This window comes from Ochotona curzoniae, unplaced genomic scaffold (assembly GCF_017591425.1).
Source record: "Ochotona curzoniae isolate NIBS_2020 unplaced genomic scaffold, NIBS_Ocur_1.0 contig_3432, whole genome shotgun sequence".
Classification (NCBI taxonomy): domain Eukaryota; kingdom Metazoa; phylum Chordata; class Mammalia; order Lagomorpha; family Ochotonidae; genus Ochotona; species Ochotona curzoniae.
In genome coordinates this window covers 3,591,424-3,613,536 of record NW_024465859.1, presented here as the reverse complement: position 1 = coordinate 3,613,536, position 22,113 = coordinate 3,591,424, and positions in this window count along the sequence as shown.

Sequence of the window (22,113 nt, the reverse complement as noted above, 5' to 3'; positions counted from 1 at the left end):
AATAAGGGATGTTATGCCAAATCCATATCAAATAACCTAGTTGGGTGAATAAGCAATCAAAATGTATTGTCTCACAGTTCTGGACACTAGAAGTTCGAGATAAAAGTGTCAGGGATTTGGTGTTTAATGAGGACTGTCTTTGCAGGTGGCAGTGGATCCCATTCAACTGCGCCCTCAATGACTGTCACACTGAGGGGGAGCTCTGATATTGCTCACTCTTCTTAAAAGACCATTCACCCTTTCATGAAAGGTCTATCATCATGATGTGCCTGAATCCTATTCTTAATCTTTCCTCCCCTACATCTCCAAGAGACTTCACATTAGAAGTTGAAGTATTGAAAGTTTAAGCTTTCCAGGAGTCAAATTTCAATTCATAGCACCGAGTCATTTAATTATGTCCACAAAATGAATTTGTCCTTTCTGATTTTTATCTTTGTCTCTTATAAGAACACTTTCCTACTTAGAAGATCTCAGATATTAATCTGGGGGGAACTGAATTCACTGTGGGGATATGTTAGGTTTACATTAAACGTATAAACTTTAAATAATGGCCAAAGTTTAATAAGAAATGCCAATTGAAGATAATATATGAATTGTGAAAACAGAAGAAAGAAATTTGAGCAGGAAGGACGGAAAAGGATTAAAAGTCTCTAAGGTGCAAAGGTGTATTTAGAATATACACAAAAAGGAAAGGAAAGAGTATTATTGAAGGGGTGCATGAAGAAGGTTGACAGCAGGCACAGATACTTAGAGAAAAATCCTAAGCATGGTAACACATGCAACAGACTGACATATTGTTACAGCAGTTGGTCAAACATTCTTTTTTTCAGAGAATTATATATTGAGAATTATAGCTGAAAGGAAATGACAGAATAAAGCCTGCCTCTTCCCAGAGTAAGTGTTTGAGGTACATAAAATAAAAATCATATAAGCACCTGAGATCAAAGTTTCAGATAAAACAAAGGAATATTAAAAAAGAGATGAATTTGAGATTGGTTTATGTTTGTGGTGTCTACTGAACTCATTCACTTAGAAGTAGTCACAGGCATCAGCAGCTGATAACCCATAATTCTATGGGAGAAACTGAGGTCTTCTTCCCATTAAATGTAAGCTCCTTTAACTGTATTCAAATTTAGCTTTCATGGGATCCAATTAAAACAGAAGGCAGACAAACACATGCACAGATAATTTTAAAGAATGATAAGACAACTTACTGATTGAAGTTAACTTTACCAGCTAGTTACTATGATGAAAGTGACATTCAATGAGGACAACTTGATGAGAATTTCATCAAGGAGTTAGTTCTTACAAGGACAACCTATTCAATGAAACACTACACAGGTTCTAATTATCCCACACAGGATTCATCTTTTGCAGTTGTTGAATTTACAAAATATAAACTTCTGCAACATTTCATCAGAAGCTGTAATGTTCTACAGAATACACTGAGATAAACTAGGCCAATAAACAATGCATGGGCAACATCCTGCCACACACCATGGTATGTGTGATGTTGTTCACTTACATTTTATTAAAAGTTGCTACAAGACCCGTTAGGAAGTAGGCAGGATAAAAGTTAACGGTTTTGTATATAGGACAGTATGTCAGAGACCCCAGAACATAACTTTACATCCAACACAATATGACATTTGATGAATGCTTCCTGTCTCTGAGTTCCTAACACGAGGCACTGAAAAAGAACACTGAACATCCAACACTGACTTTTTCTGAATGATATAAAAGATATAAGCAAAATTTATGTGATAACTTTCTGGAAGTTTACAATGATTTAGAAGTCTTCTGTTCTCTTTGCCCACTATCCACACTAAGTCTCTCAAATTCAATTACTCTGTGGAACTCTAATTCTCTGTCTCATAGCAGAAATAAATTTAGCTCAGATTGCTGGCATTACATAAACAGAGCTGATGAATGGAACTCGTGATATCTATTTGCCTTTGATGTTTTTAAATAGCTATGTGGGTAAATGGACAGGTGAATCGTGACAGTCTACCTTGCCAAACAACACTCTTTTGATACTGGTATAAAATGACTTCAGAGAAATATAATTTAATTTGTTATTAACCTATTTAAAGAAGGGTCCTTTTCAATAACCCTGCTGTACAACAGAAAAGCATTTTGCTGCAAGTAAGATAACATAAAAAAATAGTAGATACATGACTAGGTTGTCATGAATAAAATGTATCATTAACAAGACTCTATACTTGGCCAGACAGAGAACATCATCTGTATATTTTTTCAATAAAGACTCAATTCAATCTATGTTCAGAAAATATTTTAAGGTGTGCCTAATTATTTGAGAACGTTTTTCTTATCTTTTTTCTTGATGTATTCATTTTTATAAGGAAGGCATATTTACAGAGACAGTGAGGAAGATCCTCTATTTGCTGACTCAATCCCCAAAGGGCCTCAACTGCCTGAAGTCAGGAGCCAGGAGCTTCTTTTACTCTCCCACGTGGGATAAGGGTACAAAGCCGAAACACCCTCCACTGCTTTTCCAGCTAATAAACAGGGAACTGTATTGGAAGAGGAGCAGGCAGGATATGATCCAGTGGCCATATGGGATCCTGACACTTGCAAGCTGAAGATTAGCCAATTGAGCCATTGTGCCAGGCCCGAATTGTTTTGGATTTTTAAGTGAAGGATGCATTTACATTTTTTTTTTCACAGAGAGTTAACTAAACAGATGCATCTAAGGAAAAAACTATTGTGCTTATTTTAGAGAAAGTAAGCTATCTTCACTAGGAATGGAGAAATGTTTTAACTGTAACATAATTTTAAATATTTCCTTATTTATAAAATTGAACAATTTCATATATTTCACAATAAAGATTTAGGTTCATAGTGATAATTCCTACCTTATTATCCACCCTGCCCGTACTGCTCACCCACTCTTCTTCCATATGCCATTAAAAATTTCTGAATGGTATTCTTACAGTACAAGTTTTTAACTAAATCAAGAATCATCATGTTTATTGTAAAACGTGTCTACACTTAATTTCTTGAAATCTCGGTTCATACAAACTATAATTTACTTTTTCCATTTATATTAATTTAATTGTCTTTGTAATCTGCTGCATTTTAAACTTTACGAAACTGAAGTCTATCTGTTGTGGTCTTTGAGGTTCTTGGACAGAGACTGGTTCATAATACATTTTCAGAGAAAAGTGAACCAGTTGGATGCCACTTCAAATTTTATTGGTCTGCATAACTAAAACTACCGCTGCCAAACTCTAGAGGGCACCACCTATTGTGTCATCTGTAGGGAGAAGATCCCTTGCAGTTTCACAGGACACAGATAATTCTTTTCTAAGACCAAAAGGACCACTACTTTGTCAGATTCATAGGAGTGGAAATGTGTCCCTATTTTTGTGGTAATAAATTACTGACTTGTCTCCAGATAATACAACATTTATAAAAATATTAGTAACGAGTTGAACTACTGTATTAAATAAAATTAATGTAAAGTAGTGTAAATTTGAAGCTCTTACTTGAAGCTTTGATACTTATAAATGAGACTGTCATCATGAAATGAAATCCATTACAAAACTCACTCATATACTTGCAGTCAAATAATTTGGAAGAGCAATAATAGAGAACATGAAAATTTATAATTAATTTGAAAGAAGGAAAGCCATAGGCATCTTGTTACAAGGTTAATGATTTTTCAACTAACCAAATGTATACTAAATCAACTGAGTAGATGTAAGAAGAAATTATGAAAAAATGTAACATTTGTAAGCTTACCATTTCTAGGTGGATGAGATGGACTGCAATTAGAGAGAAAGTGTGTTAGCAATATGGTGGTGAGGGTGGTGAGGAGGGAGAGAGATTCCATGAGCTAAAGTCCCATGTAGATGAAACACATATTTGTCCTTTGATATACTCTAGTGTTATGAAAGAAAGCTATGGGTATTACTGACAGCTGCTGTTTGAGGAAACCTCTGGAAAGATTACGTAATAGCAATGATGATGCTCATGTGTGTGAGTACACACGAGCACTCTAACAAGCTATTCCAACTAAACTGAACTTTTGAAATGTGAATAAGGATTAAGCATGCAGTGTCCTGTTCAAACTTATTCAGGAGTAGCTTACACATTCAGAAGTACTTTGTAGTTAGGGAAGAATAACTTGGCTTGCAAATTTCTCATTCTGCAACTAATGAGATGTTATGAAGAAGTTCTGGTTTCCAACTTCTACTGTGTGCATTAGTAGCCCAACACTGATTCCACAACATACTGCACTCTGCCAAATATTGCTTTGATTTTTTTTTTTTTTGAAGTTTAAAATTGCTCAGAGCCTGGACATTAGCCAAGTATTCAAATTCCATTCAAGCTGTTGCTAGGTGCATGATCCCACCACAGAAAATGGTACTTCAAATGTCAAGCATCTTCTTTAGAGGAACATTTCTAGCTTTGCTGCAGTAAACAGAATAGCTACTTAAAAAAGCTTGCATTGAATTTCCTGGAACTTGTGAGTATGCCGTATCAAACACCTAAAGGACTTTGTAGATATAATTAAGGTTACACAGGTTTAAATGGAGAAATTACTTGAACCAACATGGTGAATATGGTGAGTGTTCAAAAGCAGTTTTCTCCAACTGCAAGGATGAGATCGAGCAGAAAGCAAATATCAAGAAGGTCAAATGTGTGAGATGCACTTGGGACAGGCGGTATCCTAGGGGTAGTGGGACAAGGAATAAAAGCGCTCTATACAACCAGTGCCTTGGAAGAGATCGCATTCTAGCTGGGGAGTATTGCTGTTAGAATTCCACAGACCAGACAAATAACAAAAATTTATTTCTTGCCATTTTGGAACCTGGGAAACTCAAGGTCAAGGTACCAATAGGTTTGTTACTGTTGTACACTTAGACAGCTAGTTGAAGGTCACAGGCTTAGCAGCTACACCTTCCCCACCCATTTAATCCTCTCTGCCCACCTACAATGTTCACCTATGTTACCTGGAACCTGACTGGGGACATATGCATTGTTGTGTTCTCATGCAACCAAGAAAGCATGCCCATCCCTAATATCAGACTTTATGAGGCTTGTAATGGGAGTGGTTACACAAAAACACAATCTATCAATTAGGAATCACAACACTACCAACAATTCCCCTTATAAATATAGACACCAAGAAAAAAATGTCATTCATGACAATTAAGTGCAAATTATTTCAGTATTCAAATATCAAATAATGCAATTCATAATATCAACAAAGAAAATTATATAATCATATAAAATTAATATATATATAACACAAATATATAATTATATAATACAGAAAAAGCCATTAGGTGAGATTTAGTATCTCCTTACAAATAAAATTCCCCAGAAAAATGAGATTAGAATGGGAACTCTGATTGTCTATGAAAACCTACAGTCAACACTGCAATGAAGGTTTAGACTGATTGCTTTCCCTGTAAAAATGAGAAAAAGGCCATGATGTTTGCTTCTCTCTCTCTCTCTCTCGTTTTATTTAATGCACTGCACTTGTGGAAATTCTAACCCTTAAAAAGTCCTCAATCATCTTCATATATACATTACATATATAGAAAAATGAAATTAAATGCATGCATCTTTTTTCATTATTATAATTAAAAAGGCAGATTTATAGAGGAAAGAAAGATCCTCCATTCACTGTGTCAGTCCCAAATGGCCATAAAGGCCAGAGCTCAACTGTGCCAAAGCCAGGAATAAGAGCAGCTAACATACAGGGCCCGGCGCAGTGGCGCAGTGGTTAAGGTCCTCGCCTTGCACACCCAGGATCCCATATGGGCGCCAGTTCTATCCTGGCAGCCCCGCTTCCCTTCCAGCTCCCTGCCTGTGGCCTGGGAAAGCAGTCCAGGACGGCCCAAAGCTTTGGGACCCTGCACCCCCGTGTGGGAGACCCGGAAGAGTCACCTGGCTTCAGATTGGCATAGTATTGGCCATTGTGCTCACTTGGGGAATGAATCATTGGACGGAAGATCTTCCTCTCTGTCTCTCCTCTCTGTATATCCGCCTTTCCAATAAAAAAATAATAAAAATAAATCTTTTAGAATACAACTGGTGCCCATTGGAATACCAGCACACTGCAGTTATAATGATAGAATCCAGGCTTATTCTCTTACGTGATTCTTCAAACTTCCAAAGTTCTTTTGCTCAATAACAACAAGAGAGAAGGGGAAATAGGCTTGGAATATCTCATTGACACAATTGTGGGTACTGGATAAGTGGAACAGAAAATTAGAACTATTGCTTGTAACTTACATGAATTCAATGAAGCAATCTAAGTTTACTGAGTCTATTTCATCTCCAAATATTTTGTGACAATGTCTAAGTTAAGAAAAAAAAACAGATGAAAGTAACAAAGGTTAAACACCATACACATACAATTAATACTAAAATGTAACCCTTTCTTTGTTTAAAATAGTTTGTAACCAGGTTGTGTGGTTTTATAATTTGGAGTTTTTCAAATAGTTAGTTAAAACTTTGCAGAAGAGTTTCAAAATTGTCTGAAGTTGAAGAGTAATAAAGACAGCATGCACTGGGTTGAGACCAAATATAGGTTGGAACAATTGTTATTTTTTTTTATATAAAAACAATCATTTGGAATTTTACATACATATACCCAGTGATTCATATCACAGAAGGGAAGTTTAAAGATATTTTTTAAATTGGAAAGTCAGATTTACAGGGAGGAGACACACAGAAAAAAAAAAAATCTTCCATTCTCTGAGTCACTCCCCATGTGGCCACAAGGGCCAGTGCTGAATCAATCTGAAGCCAGGAGCCAGAAACTTCTTCTGGGTCTCCAATAAGGATCCAAGGTTTTCAGCTGTCATCCACTGCTTTCCCAGGCCACAAGCAGGTTTCTAGATGAGACATAGAGCAGCCAGGACACATACCAGTGCCTAAATGGGAACACAGAGTGTGTAAGTGGATGACTGTAGCCAGTAGGCTACTGTACCAGACCCAAGGCGAAGTTTATTGCCAGAGGAAAGTCATAAAATTCTCTGAAAGATGGCTAAGAAACATATGGAGTGAAAGTCTTCCTAGGTATCTAAAATGATCCACGATTATAGAAGAAAAAGGTAATTTGAAATGAAATAACTCAATGACAGTGTTCCTGATATTACCCAAGTCAGAGGCAAAACATAGAGCCTCAGGGCTCATCTGATATATTCAAACTCCATGGAAGAAAATGACTGATACTTGTCAGCAGCTGCTCTAATTACTTTTATTCATTTTGGTTCACTTGTCATCAGCTCTCTAGGTACTTTGATAGGACAGTATAAAGTCAATGAGTTCTTGTTCTTCATGAATAATCTTTATTCCCTGGACTGCCATTTCAGTAAGGGGGGAGTCAGAACAGCACAGTACTTAACTCCAATCAAGTTGCCCCCTGTAATTTTCAGGGTGTAAGGTGTGCTCATCACCAGTCGAGGGCTATTCTCTTAGGTATTCCAAGAGAAACAAGCACAGGGAAATTCTTGGTGTATAATTTAACTTTCATCATGCAAATGACGACAACCTCATATTCAGCTCTAATATTTAAAGCTAATGAGAAAATCTGTCACTCAGAGAAAATTTCCATGCTAAAAATACTCAGTGATAGAGTGGATTTAACATGGTCTTTAAAAACTCATGGGCCCGTCGCCGTGGCCTAGCAGCTAAGGCACTTGCCTTGAACGCCTGGGATCCGGTATGGGCGCCATTTCTAATTCCTGCAGCCCTGCTTCCCATCCAGCTTCCTGCTTGTGGCCCGGGAAAGCAGCCAAGGATGGATCAAAGCCTTGCGACCCTGTACCCATGTAGGAGACCTGGAAGAAGTTCCTGGCTCCTGGTTTCAGTTTGGCGCAGCACCGGCCATTGCAGTCACTTGGGAAGTGAATCAGTGGATGAAAGATCCTCCTCTCTGTATATCTGAATTTCTGATAAAAATAAAATAAATCTTTAAAAAAAAAAGGAACAAAGGAAACAGAACTGAGAAAAATGAGAAAAGTTGGAAATAGTGAAGTAGGACTTAAAAATCTCAAGGGAGTTTTTGATATAAAAATGCTTTCATTATTTGTGCTGCCTCTGGGAGATATTAACACACATTTTGTGTGCCTCAAAAATAGCACCAACTTACTATCTCACAGGAACATATAAGAAGGTCAAATATCAAGAATATATCTTGTAGGTATGATACTAAGTTCTCTATCTTTGTCTACATCTACAAGGCCATGATGAACTTAGAATGTTCAATGTGTAACAGCTAAACTGCTATAATAATAAAAGGGGAAACGGTGGAAGGAGAAAATGTATAGGGAGAAACTGAGGAATCCTTATACCCACAAAAATGCATCATGGAAAATAATAAAAATGGTAATTATTATCTTTTAATTTAAAACCATGCTACCTCTTCTTTTCTCCTTTCAAGGGAAATCTCAGGGCCTATGGAACTGTATCATAAAATGACAATAATAATAATTAATAATAATAAGAAGAAAAGATTTTAAAAAGCACAGAAAAGAAGTTAACATTAGTGATGGAGAAATTGCTATTATTTCTACTATCTAAGGTGGAAGGTAATGGATGAAAGTAACTCAAATTTTAAAAAGATATACAAATACACAAAATAAAAATATGTAAATTGTGACAATAGCAATATGCAAAATATGGTTAGTTAATTTCATACAACTATATCAGATTATATTGGAGCTGTGTAAGTGCTAGGTTGGGCAGAGCAGGATTCAGCCTGAGGCAAGATGAGACACCACAATAGGTCATCCAGTCCCTGTCTCCTCAGGTATGGCCTTGACTCAGTCCACCATGATGAGTACGCTGCACTACGGGTCACTTACTAAAGGTCACTCATACGCACAAACCTTATCGCATCTCCTGCACCTGCGTGTATGAAAGCCCAATGCTATTTGCCCCCAGTGGCCATTTCCTTCACACAGTCACCCCACAATGTGGAAGGGGTCCCCGGGCCATTTCCCTCCAGGGAGCAGTCTGTCCTCTCTCCCCTGAATAATTAAACTCTCTAAACTGAAAGCATATTTCTCCCTCTCTCAAATGCTCCTAATCATACGTATAAGATGCTATATGTAACTCCATAGCAAGCACAACAAAAACACATATGGAATAAGCAACCTCATACAAGATAAGCTAATAAATTCTATAAATACAAAATGTAATTGAATAATTGAGAAGTAAAATAGGATAAAATGGTTAGATGATAGATATGAAACAACAGAATGGTAATAATGTTTTAATGTAAATTAAACCTAATTAAGAAACAGAGAATTGATGAATGAATTAAGCAAAGAATATTCAACAATGCTGACACCCTACATTTAAGGATAACAGGGTTGTTATAAGTAAGAAGATGCATAAAAAACTATTCCACAAAAGTGGCAGACTGAAGAACGCAAGGCTGGCTATATTGAGACTTTGTAGCATACAAAACAGTTGCAGCAGACAAAGGAAATTACATAAAGGTAAAATACTCAATTCACCGGAAAGACACAATAATCACAAACACAGAAGATGTTAGCATTAAGAACAAGTAAAAGAAAAAGACACATATTTTCACAAAACCAAGCCAGAACAATCAGGCAACAACAACGACAACAGAAACTGCATACTCAGATACACTAGTATGCAAAAGATTTTGGAAGTCTTTCAAAAAATTTATAACAATGGAAAATTTTGATCTAGCTCTTCCAGTCCTTTGTGTATATCTGAAATAATTATAACCACAACTACAGATTTATACAATTTTTTTTAAAGATTTATTTTATTTTCATTGGAAAGGTGGATATACAGAGAGGAGAAACAGAGAGGAAGATCTTCCATCTGATGATTCACTCCCCAGGTGAGCTCAATGGCCAATGCTATGCCGGTCCACAGCCAGGAGCCTCTTCCGGGTCTCCCACGCGGGTGCAGGGTCCCAAAGCTTTGGGCTGTCCTCGACTGCTTTCCTGGGCCACAGGCAGGGAGCTGGAAGGGAAGCGGGGCTGCAGGGATAGAACTGGCGCCCATATGGGATCCTGGGCGTGCAAGGCGAGGACCTTAACCACTGCGCCACCGCCAGGCCCTGATTTATACAATTTTAAGAAGAACTACGTGAAAAGACCTTGTACCCATGTGGGAGACCTGGAAGAAAGTCCTGGTTCCTAGCTTTGGATCAGCTCAGCTCTGGCCATTGTGGCCACTTGGGAAGTGAACCAGCGGACGGCAGATCCTCGTGTCTCTCTTCCTCTTTGTATATTTGATTTTTCAATAAAAGTAAATAAAATATTTTTAAAAATACAGATTGAAAAGATCTTGGGAAGAGTTCCAAGCAGCTTAAATACTGTGTCACAATGCCTCCCTGCTATTGTAAATTTCAAAACTTGTTGAAAAACACAATTTCATACTCCATGTTCTTACCAAAGCAACAACAAGAACAAATATAAAACCTGATAGTTTAATTATATACATAAATAACTTTGTCTTAAATGCTGTTAGTTACAATAAACACATGGAAGAAATGACAGTTAATATAAAATTTTTTGATTTATGAGGGAAGTTTGTAAACATTTTCAGGAGTAGTTCCTTTGCACAATTAAGGGATTTGCAGGATTTTGCCTTTCTGTGTTTTGTTCTTGTGCAAACAATAAACTGCTTCAAAGTCAACTTCAGTTTCCTAATCTTATCAGATCGTTGGTCATTATAAGAGATGGAAATACAAATGTATTCAAAGGACAAAGAAAGCAATTGCATGTTATCTTGGAAGAGATCCCTCACTACAGTGATAACTTTGCCAGAATTTCAGTTACAGACTAAGGCCTGCACAACCAGAATAAAAATCTGCTTCTATAAGATAAGGTGTACAATTTGAGCTGTTTATGCCTGTCTAAGCTGACCAAAAGTAACTGATAATTAAGGGATTTATATAAGACAAAACAATCATCAAGATCTTAATCTCAAGATGATATGTACATATCAGTTCATAAACAATCAAATTGATTTTGTACAATTGATGTTAAAAGTATCACAGTGAGCACACCTAAGATAACTTCAAAATTTCACTCATGTTTCCTAAACACTTCTTGAGTGCAGATGAACATAAAGATAATGACCTAAATATCTGTTATCTGTTTTTGTCAGAAATAAAATTCAAAACAAAAAATAATCCAACCACTTTCAAAATAGCAAACATAAAATTTTAAACAGGTAACAGAACAAGTTTGTGCTTATTTATCACATGATTAAGTATTAGGTTTGAATTTCATGCACCAATTAATTTTAAAAATGTTTGCTATAATACATCTTTTAACATTAAAAATGTCTCTATTCAACAATAAACAGATATATTTAAGACTCCCCAGGTTCTATACGTTACAGATAATAACTATGCTGCTTATGCTTGAAAAATAATTCTTATAGTATTGCCAATGTTCATATGATTTTTTTATGAAAAAGATTTTCTTCACATCATGAATGTGAAATATGATTTTCAATTAAATTTAAACAGCTTCAAATGCATTCTTTGTGGGTAAGTATGCTGTATGGTGCCAACTTGATGGTTCTTTTTTCTGTATACAAATCTTTGTATTATAACAGTCAATCTTTCTGAACTTGTGATATAAAGAGAAATTGAATGCTTTCATATGCATCTCTATGAAAAGTTGTTGAGTATAAGCAATGTGCCACATTGCTTCTGGGAAGAAAGTAAAAATATCTCTCATCTTTTTATTCTTTAAAGTTTAACTGAGTATAAAAGCTTGATGTTTATCCAAGGATATTATTGCAGAGAGTGAAAGAGATCACACTGGACACGAGCATAGATTTGTAAGGAAGAGTCTTTATTGTCCAACCTTGGTTACAGCAGCTCCCTCTTCATTCCAGAAGCCACTGCACTGTGTGGCTGAAGTTAGAAAGTTTTAAGCTCTCATCTTGCAGTCAGCTTAAGAGACATGTAGCACAATGTTTTCTCTTTTCAAAACTTCAAATCAGCTTAAATGATAGGAGACAGGAACGGGAGTGGTCAGCGCCCAAAGTTTCCACGTGGCACATTCAATTAGCTTGAATGGCAAGAAAGGAGAGGCAGTGAGGTGGGACAGAGCCTGGGTGAGAGGACCCATTTCTGAGCATTCAATCAACCTTCCATTAACTCATCAAGCTTTCCCACTGATACGTTGTGCTAGCTACCAGGCAGTTGCTCCCCATCACAGATATTTGCTTTTTAATATTATTTATTCATTATATTTGACCAGCAGAGACAGACAATGATCTTCTGATTGTTGGGTCATTTTTCAAATTCCTGCAGCAGTCACAGGTGGATCAATCAAAAGTCAAGAACCTGAAACTTACTCTCCGTTGTCTCATGTTGGTCACTGGCTGGCTGTCATGATCTGCAGTAGGAAAGTGGAATCAGAACTGGAATCCAGGAATTGCGTTACTGGATGCCAACCTCCCAAGCAGCAACTTAACCACTGCACCTGAAGTCCACACTTGTTTCTCAAGATAAAATAAACACACACACACACACACACACACACACACACACACACACACACACACACTACCCTAGGGATGTCGAAACTTTTTTATGGAGCCATCAGCTGCTACAGCACGAACCAACTCAAGTGCTAATTAATTTGGAGGTATGAAATTGTCTGGCATGTTTAGAGCAGAAAAATTGGAAGGATTGGGATAGAATGGCTATAGAAAGCCTATTGAAAGTGAGCCTGTGGGCATATGTCAGCTTAAACTGGGGAGAAGATTACTATTCTACAGCTCTCCTACTCTCAATCTGTGTGTCCCTCACTCTTTCACTGTGTAATTACACCTTTCAAATAAATCAATTTTTTTTAAAAAGTCCGTTGCACACATTTTTTGTCCAAACTTCTCCCTTGGGATATAATATTCTAATATCTCCTCAAATTCTGTTTCATCTACTCTAAAATAAGAATAATGCCTTCATGTCAAAACTGTTGCAGATTAAAGAAAACAATAACCAAAGTCTTAGCAATTTGAAGTCATTGTTTTAAAAACATTTCTAAAACTATAGAGAAATATTGTTTTAAATGTTGCATCTTCAGATTTTGTAAAATTAAACATGAAATGCAGCCATCTTATTTTCTGACCAAGTTTCAAGTCCATACACATGAAAGATGATGATACAAAATTGAACTTAGTGATATCAATAAAAAAAGCATATTGTCTGAGTTTGTTTCAAAAATATTTCTTCTGATGTAGTGCATATACTACAACTTCAATGAAATGCATTGTGCTGTTAAGGATCTTGTCACTTTATCTACTTAATAATTGATAGCTCCCAAGAAATATGATAGGATTAGTTACATCAGAAGAAAATGTAGAATTTTTTTGTGTACTTATTAAAGTTTTTGGCTTCAGTGTATTTTTATGTGTTTCAGCTTACATATGGATTCTTATTTATCTCTAAAGAGAAACTGACAAGAAGAAAATAGCATCCTACAGTGAAAACATACTCTGAGAGGATAGGAATATAATGTAATTATGATTGCTATGAAAAACTTGAGTGCTTCCAGTAAATTCTTACTTCAGAGCCTATGCAAAATGCGTCTGTGGGGAGGCACAGTAGAAAACTGTCTCTTAACTATACACTGTTCTCCAGTTAATAAATTTTAATGTGCATTATTTTGAAATATATATATATATATACACACACATATCAACTCATTGTAACAACAATAATTAATTTGCTTTCCCTTTGATAAATGAGATACTTTTTTCCTAGAATCTTAGTTTTTAGTATATATTAATGGTATTAATTCATTTAAAGTAGCTCAATCTTTTTGGAATAAAATGCTATAGCCTCTACTGAGTAAAATATGGTTAAAACATTCAGACTTCATAATTAAACTTCTAAGTTCAACCTTACAGCAACTATGATCAAACATGTCTTTGAAAATGAACTCAAATCATAATGAAATCTCTCCCAAACCCAGTGGTTGCTGTAGTCCTCCTTAGTGTCTCTGTCTGTCCAGATCTTCACTGCCACCAATTGGCTGGGGGTGTTGATCAATTTGTTCTGTCCTCTGTGCTCTGCCATGGTACCAGGTGTACTCTGGAGGCTCCAATGTACTGCCATATCCTCCATTTGGACATGCTGTCCACTGCTCCATCTGAGCAACTGAGGAGGCCTGGCTCTGACATATGCACTCCATGGTCAGACCGTGGAACCTGCAATTCTCTCCATGGTTAGGGTTCTGAGTCCAGGATTCAGTTGGTATGGAATCGCCAAAGAAACCTCATCTGAGGCCATCCCAGACCTGATTCTTGTGTGTGTTTGCCAATACATCGTGATTAGAGTGGAGGAATAGCCAGTCAGGACTGGTGAATTATCATGAGGAATTCATGTTGTTGCAAATTTCTATTTTTCCTCCTGTTGTTTATTTTGTATTGTGACTTTTCATTTAAGAGGGATGTGTGGTGACTGTGTAATGGAGATTATCATGTCCAGATGTGAGAATGCAATGTAGTGTGCATTTCTCTTCCAGATCAAATTTGGACTACTAATGAAACTATTAGCTATATCTTGACAATAGGAAGCTGGATTCTGACATTGTCCATGTCCACAATGATGAACATGTGACTGTTTATAAAGAGCTATGCTATATTAATAATATAGAGGACTTTGGTGGTAGGGGAGGGGACTTGGGGAGGGGGCAGGGGAAATCCCAGGGCCTATGGAACTATATCATAGAATGATGAAAATAATTTTAAAAGAAGCTAAAATAATATATATATATATATATAGGAAATAAATTTAAAATTGACAAAAGAAGATGAACTCAGAAAGAACAGGCATTCTTAGATTAAGAACTGAAAAAAAATTTACTCATGTGTTTGAAAGTCAGAATTACAGAAGAGAGAAGGAGAGAGAGAGAGATTTTATCTGTTGGTTCATTCCCCAGATGGTTACAACAGGCTCAGACTTCTACTGCTGCTTTTTCTAAGGCAAGCCAGTACCAGGCTATGAAGAGGAACAATATGGACACAAACTGGGACTCATACAGGATGCTGTCGCTGAAGGTGGTTGCTGTACCATGTTCTCCTGCTGCCCTCCCTGAAGGAAAATGAGAGAAAGTGGGATAGAGGGGAAGAAAGGGAGAGAAAGGAAACTTTCAGACACTTTGAAGAACATTAGTTTTTTGATTTGGGCTTAAATGCCATCTTGCTGCATATGAAGTGAATGCTGCTATGTTATCAAACGCCTAGAATAAGACATTAAATACATAACTCACTGAGAAGTTAACACTGAAATGATTTTCAGTGGCATTGGGCATGCTAGGGAAAAGTAAGATCATGTAAGCAGAAGTGCTTTGGATACATTCCTTTGGCAGTGATATGAATATTCAATGATTAAAATACCATAGTAGCTATGAGAAATTGGCAGTATATTTATTATCCCTTATGAAGAGAGTTTGATGTATCTTAAAATCTGTGATTTTACACATGTGTGCACTGAAACCCAGACTCATTGGTAATCATCTCAAACAGACGGTAGCCATATCATATTATTTCATAAATAAATATAAATATCAGAAATATCTTTAAAGAGCATAATATTTAAGGAGTTTCCACATTTCCCATGGAAAGTGTACATTTTGACATGAATCTTAAATGTTTTTTGCACCAAATTAGACATTTTATTTCCATTTTTACATCAATGATTTGCAATAATCTTGTAAGACAAAGTAACTCAAAAGGTAATCTGTAACCAAAATTAACCAGCATCATCCTTGACTGCTTTCCCAGCCCACAAGCAGGGCGCTGGATGGAAAGTGATGCAGCCAGGATAAGAATTGGTACCCATATGGGATCCCAGTGGATGCAAAGTGAGGATTTCAGCCAATAGGCTAGTATGCCGGGCCCTTGCATATCATTTTATTTTATGATATTGCACTCTATTTACCAGAGATGGGTGAAGCTACATGAAATTTGAAAAAAAAAAATGCTAAGAAAATCTGTGTTCTCTGAGAAAGCTCTCACATTTTATATAAATGCTATCCTTTTTCCATAAATACCACAAAACCATTCCATGACGGAGGCAATGAACTGGGCGAGATCAGCTGTTTGAGCTCTGCTGGTCCAGATAAGAGATTAGTGTCTCTTTTCTCTTTGTATGGAGGGTATCAAATTGTTTACATAGGCTGGAATCTGAAAGTGTATAAACTTTCACATGACTGTTGGGGCTGAGGGTTCACTCCAAGAAGAGCCATTGTGGATTTTTGGGACAAAAATCAGGACAGATTTTCAGGACAGATTTTCAGTCTGGAGAAGCAAGAAGGCCAATGAAGTAAGATCTAACTGAAACCCAAACAACTATTTGTGACTGTTTTATTGCATTAAAATGTGACTTATGACCACTGGAGATGACAATCTTATTAGCTTATTGATTCAAATATTCTTCTTATCAAGGAAAACACCCACAAGCCCAATTCAACCACAATATTTAACAAATGTCTGGGAAACTCACATACTGGTAACATTGGTACAAACAAGAGACCATTATGGGGAACATGAATCCTCAATGCAGTTTGCTATTAATGATTTTAACACAAGACAACATAGATCTCTTTCCTTGTACTCACTCTGCCTTGACCAGTGCACTTTGGGGACCCATGTGGTTGGCTAGCAGTTAAAATTCTCATCCTGAACGCGCCGGAATCCCATATGGGAGATGATTCTAATTCTGGAGGCCCCGCTTCCCATCCAGCTCCCTGTTTGTGACCTGGGAAAGCAGTCGAGGATGGTCCCAAACCCTGGGACCCTGCACCTTTGATTTTAGTTTATTTGCCATTATAGAAAATATTTTTTGAAGATTTATTTGTTTTTATTGCAACATTAGATATATAGAAAGGAGTAGTAACAAAAAGAAAGATCTTCTGTCTGGTGATTCACTGCCAAAGTGGCTGCAAACGCTGAAAGTGAGCCAATTTGAAATCAAGAATCAGGAGTTTCTTCCGGGTCTCCCAGGTGGGTGCAAGGTCTCAAGGCTTCGGACTGTCCTTGACTGCCTACCCAGGCCACAAGCAGGGAGCTGGATGGGAAATGGGACCACCAGGATTAGAACTGGTGCCCATATGGGATCCCAGGCATTCAAGGTGACGACTTTAACCACTAGGCTATCATGGTGTGCCCAAACAGAAATATTTTAAGCATTTATTTTTAATTTAAGCTATTTTTGCTCTTTTGATATAATCATTTTAATATTAATTATTTTCAACTATTTTTTCTACATCTCCTCCAGATTTGAAACTCAAGTGCCTGTGTGTAGAAAACATAAGAAACAATTTCTGCTAGTTGGCACTATAGCTCTCTTGGCCATTTCTTCTTTCACATATAAAGACCTCCAGTATGACTCCACATTTAGTGTGTGGGTTTGTGGCTAGAAAACCTAATATTTGGTGCTGTGACTTAGACTGGCTCTGTATTTGCCAGCTCTGTCTCCCCAGGCTCAGAACTGCTCTGGGTTTCTATTCTTTTCTTGAATGTCTCATCCAGTGACACATTATATGATCTGTGCCTTTGACCTTGGGATCCTGAGACTGACCCTGGGCCTCACTTACACCTGACCAGATCTTAAAATCCACCTAATTATCATATCCCTCCTATCAACTTCTCTTTGCCTCTCAGCAGAAAAACTGGATTTGGGTAGCAGCAGAGGTTGCCTGTACACTCTACTACTAACTCTGTGCTCTGGGGCCTCGTGCATTTAACCTGGTTATTAGATTTGAAACTCAGGTGCTTATGTGTACAAAACATCAGAAACAGTTTCTGCTACCTTGTACTGTAGCTGCCAAGACTGTCTTTTACTGGAGCCCTGGTTTTACCACAGGACACTACTTTGCCCCTACTCAGCTCAAAAAGGCCTGAAGAGCCACCCTAGCTCCTGACAACAGCCAGAGTCTCCCCAAGTAGAGAAAGGGAATGAGGGAGACCAGGACTAGAAGCAGGCCAGACTATCTCAGCCCACAGTACCTTGCTGGCGCATGCACCTGAACAAATCTGGAAAGTTCTTTGTCATAATCACGCACACGATTTTTTTTTTTTTTTCTTTTTCATCCTGTTTCTGAAGACCTCAGCAGACAATCTTTTAGCCAACACTTCTTAGGCCAATACAATCCTTTGTTCATTGATGCTCTGGCCTAACCCTCCCCACAGCATCCCTTTTATTGCTCCAAGAAGTGTCCATAAATACCATAAATCAAAAGCCTGGAATATTGGGGCTAAGCAGAGGTGACTCCGTACTCTGCCAAGGTCAAGTAGAAACATTCCCATCGAGGAGTGTTTGGAATGCTGAGTATGTGTAGAAAATCAACACCACCCATGATGACATATAACAAACATGCACAAACTGTGGAGCTGCTACCTTCCCCAACACCCAATGCCTAAGATGTGTTAGAGCCCAGTGCCGCATACTCTGGGTGGCTATTTCCCTCATATGGTCACTCTGTCATGTCGAAGTGGTCCCAGGCTGTCTCCTACCTGAGAACAGTTCTTCCAATTCTCTCTCATCCCCACAGCCATCTTTCTCTGCTTTAATTAAGACCTGCTGTGTGACTTGCTGCATCTGGCATGAGGGTTTATGGTGATAATTTCTAATAATAATTGCCTACATCAGAAAAAAATTTTTTAAAAGACCAATAAGAATATTAAAAAGAAATTTAAAATCCATTTTAGAACCTATGTACATAAATTATTTCAGGACTGGTTTTAAAAACAGGTTTGATGGGCTTGGGCTCCATCAGGCACATTGCACTTTGAAGATATCCCATGTTGAAGTTGAAGCTCTCAACCTAAAAGTGGGGAGATCATCTTTGATGCTCTTAGAAGCTGAAAACAAGCTTCTTTTCAAAGTGAAAGCTTATCATTCTATGTCTGTATGTGTTATTTTTTCTTCCAAATGTCATAAGCAGAGGTGTCAGATTTGAAGCAGTATATATTCTTCTGATTCATGGACAGAAATTCTAAGGGGTCCATTTGGAAGGTCTTTTTCAAGATTAGTAAGTCATAAAGCATGGTGGTATAATAAAACCGATGGGAAAAATTCTTTCCTTTTCTGTGTGTTCTAACCCATCCTATATAAAGACAAACCAAAATTCAAAATTGAGAACAAAGAATGTGTGATTTAACTCAGCATATGGATATCTACCTGTCCTTAGACCCATCCAGGATTAATGATATATTCATGAAATTTATGTAATATGCTTCCATTTCATTTTCAGGGTGAAATTATGCTTTAAAGGGGTATATAAATCCAGTGGGTCATAAAAGTAAACATTGTCATTCCTCTGGCTTTTGCAACACTTGATCTTGATTTAGATGTTGAATGAATTGTTCAGTGATGCCAATAAACAAGCATAAAAAATAGCAACATTAATGAAATTCCCTTAGCTGGTTTGATTTGAAAAACTAGTTGTCAAAAATATGAGAAGCCAAATATTGCCTTTATGGAAATATTGATCTGTCTGAAATTATTTCGCTTCAGCAAATTATAAGGATGTATAAAACTTTAGTTTAAGGAATAGGTACACCTAAGAGAATTAATATCCAAATTGGTTGGTTCATTCCATCTTCAACACATTCCAATTAAATTATTTTGGTGCACATTTCAGGGGAATCCAACTGCACATGTGTGGCTTATTTCTCCAAGATTTTCTTAATAAGAAGTGACATTATTATTACACAACAAAGCAAAAATTACTACAACAACTTCATCTCCAATTAAGATGAATAAATATTTTATTCTGCAGTTTCAAACAGGTTATGTCTCATATCCAAATCCAGGACCAAAGGACACCATTTTAGATAGGAACGCTTGTAAGACTGTAATGATAAAGTCCTTGGAACATCAAGAAACTTAAAGGGCAATTGAAATATCACTCTAGTGTTAACTAACAAGGAGTGTGTTATGTTGTTTTTGCTGTTGTCTTCATGAGGTAAAGCACCTGCTTTTCCCTGCTCCTAGGGTATCATCTTTATAGACACATAGAGAATAAAACATTTTACATTCTACTTAGCTAAAAATAATCTGCTGAAGGTTCTTGACTGCAATGGTGAAAGCAAGTAATCCTATTACAATAAGCAGGATAAAAATTCTCCCAGAAAGAACAAACAACAATCGATGTAAAATTTCTTCATAAAAATACCTGCCATATAGTAAGTGCTTAATACATATTAGAAATGTTTTAATTTCAGCTCTTTTAGAAATCTGAATGGTAATAAATTGGTCTGCCACTCAGAGGCTCAAATTTTCATTTGTCAAATCACCTTGAAATTCATCGAGGTTTTCTTTGAGTAGGATACAGATTTCTTTGAGGATATGCCATTGGGCACAACACATTATAGTTTATAAAGGTCAGTTAAATCACCTTTCCATTTTATGAATTTGAAACATCAAACACAATTCAGACAATAGTGATGTAAACTTAGGAAATCAAAAAAACCTGACACAGTTTATTCATCATCTAAGAAAATTACTTTTCTTGACAAAACTGCTTCACAGATAAAAATGGATTGATAGATGTAAAAATAAAAGTTTGTGAAAATGCCAGGACTTAACAGTTAAAGTCATGGAATTTTTTCCACTTTCACTTTGTCCGAGATATTTTTCAGACACTAACAAGCAAACCAGCAAGTAAAAACCATAAAGCATGAACTAATGTCAATATCTTTTGTGCTCATGCAATTTGACACTATCCTGCTGCTGAGATTCATAACATATTTCAATGGAATTATATAAATTGTTAATGCCTTATAAGTACATCATTGCTTTGTAAGGAATTAAAATTATAAAATATGAATGTAACTGTGGTAATAACTGTAGATGTAGTTCATGACAGAATCTTGAAAAATTTCCTCCTAAAAGCCATGTATACTTAGAAGAATTTTAAGTGCATTCTTCTATTCATATATATATGTATTATTTAATACCTTTCATTTCATTATAATATAGTTCTAATGCAGTCCATGTCCAACTGCATTTTTAAAAGAAATCTATATTCCACAACAAGCAAAATTCTTCAAACTGGTTGTTTAAATAGATCCTGATGCTACATAGACATTTACTACCATTGAATTTAATTATAACCACAAGGACTTATCTTTTTAACTCATACAAGGAAGAAACGAGAATACATGTAAGTTTTTTTAAAATTAATGTCATGTATTTTCACGTATCAGTAGTCAGATTTGAGCAAACATATGTCTCATTGGTAGACTTGGAGAGGGAGAGGAGGCACAGTCCTTGAAAGAAGTAAGCAGTTTATTATATCAGAGGAATTATAAGAAATTAATATCTGGCACCACAATTTTATAACCTGTTTCAGAAACTGATATCAGGAAAGCAAGCTGTATTCTCTTTTACAGAGTGAATTAATCTTACAAAACATTCTTTCAGGTCAGTATCTCTCCCAGTAAATTACTATCATCTCACATGCCATAGGTTTGTATATAATTGGTCATTTGGCTAATCTAACAGAAATATGACATTTCAAATTTTCTGCTTTCAAATTGACCTGTTTAGTAATTGGCTATTTGTTTTTAACCATTATAGTAAACAGTGCAAAATATATTTAAAAAAACCTTTAAAATTTATCAGAATGCAATGATTTATTTAAATATATTTACTTCACAAAAAGAATGACAAGCATGAAGCAGCACAATATTACCTGAGATATAGACAATAATAAAATACAAACAACCGTAACACCTGAGTATAAGTATTAACAACATTTAATTATCATAATTAAATGTATTGTTGTAATTGATGTTATCAGTTAAATTCCATAGGAGTGTACCAAGCATTCTTATCATAAGATAACAAATATTCCTTTAAAAAAATTCTGGTGGAAAAAGTTTACAAATACACTTTTTCTATAAGAAACATTCTACAAGGAGGTCAGTATTGTGGTGTGGTAGGTAGGGACACAGCCTATAATGCCTATATCCCATTGGGAGTTGGTTCACATCCCAACTGCTGCGTTTCCAGACCAACTCCCTGCTGATGGTCTGGGAAAATCAGCAAAACATGACTCAAGTGCTTGGACCCGTGTTGCACATGTGGGAAACCTGGAATAGGCT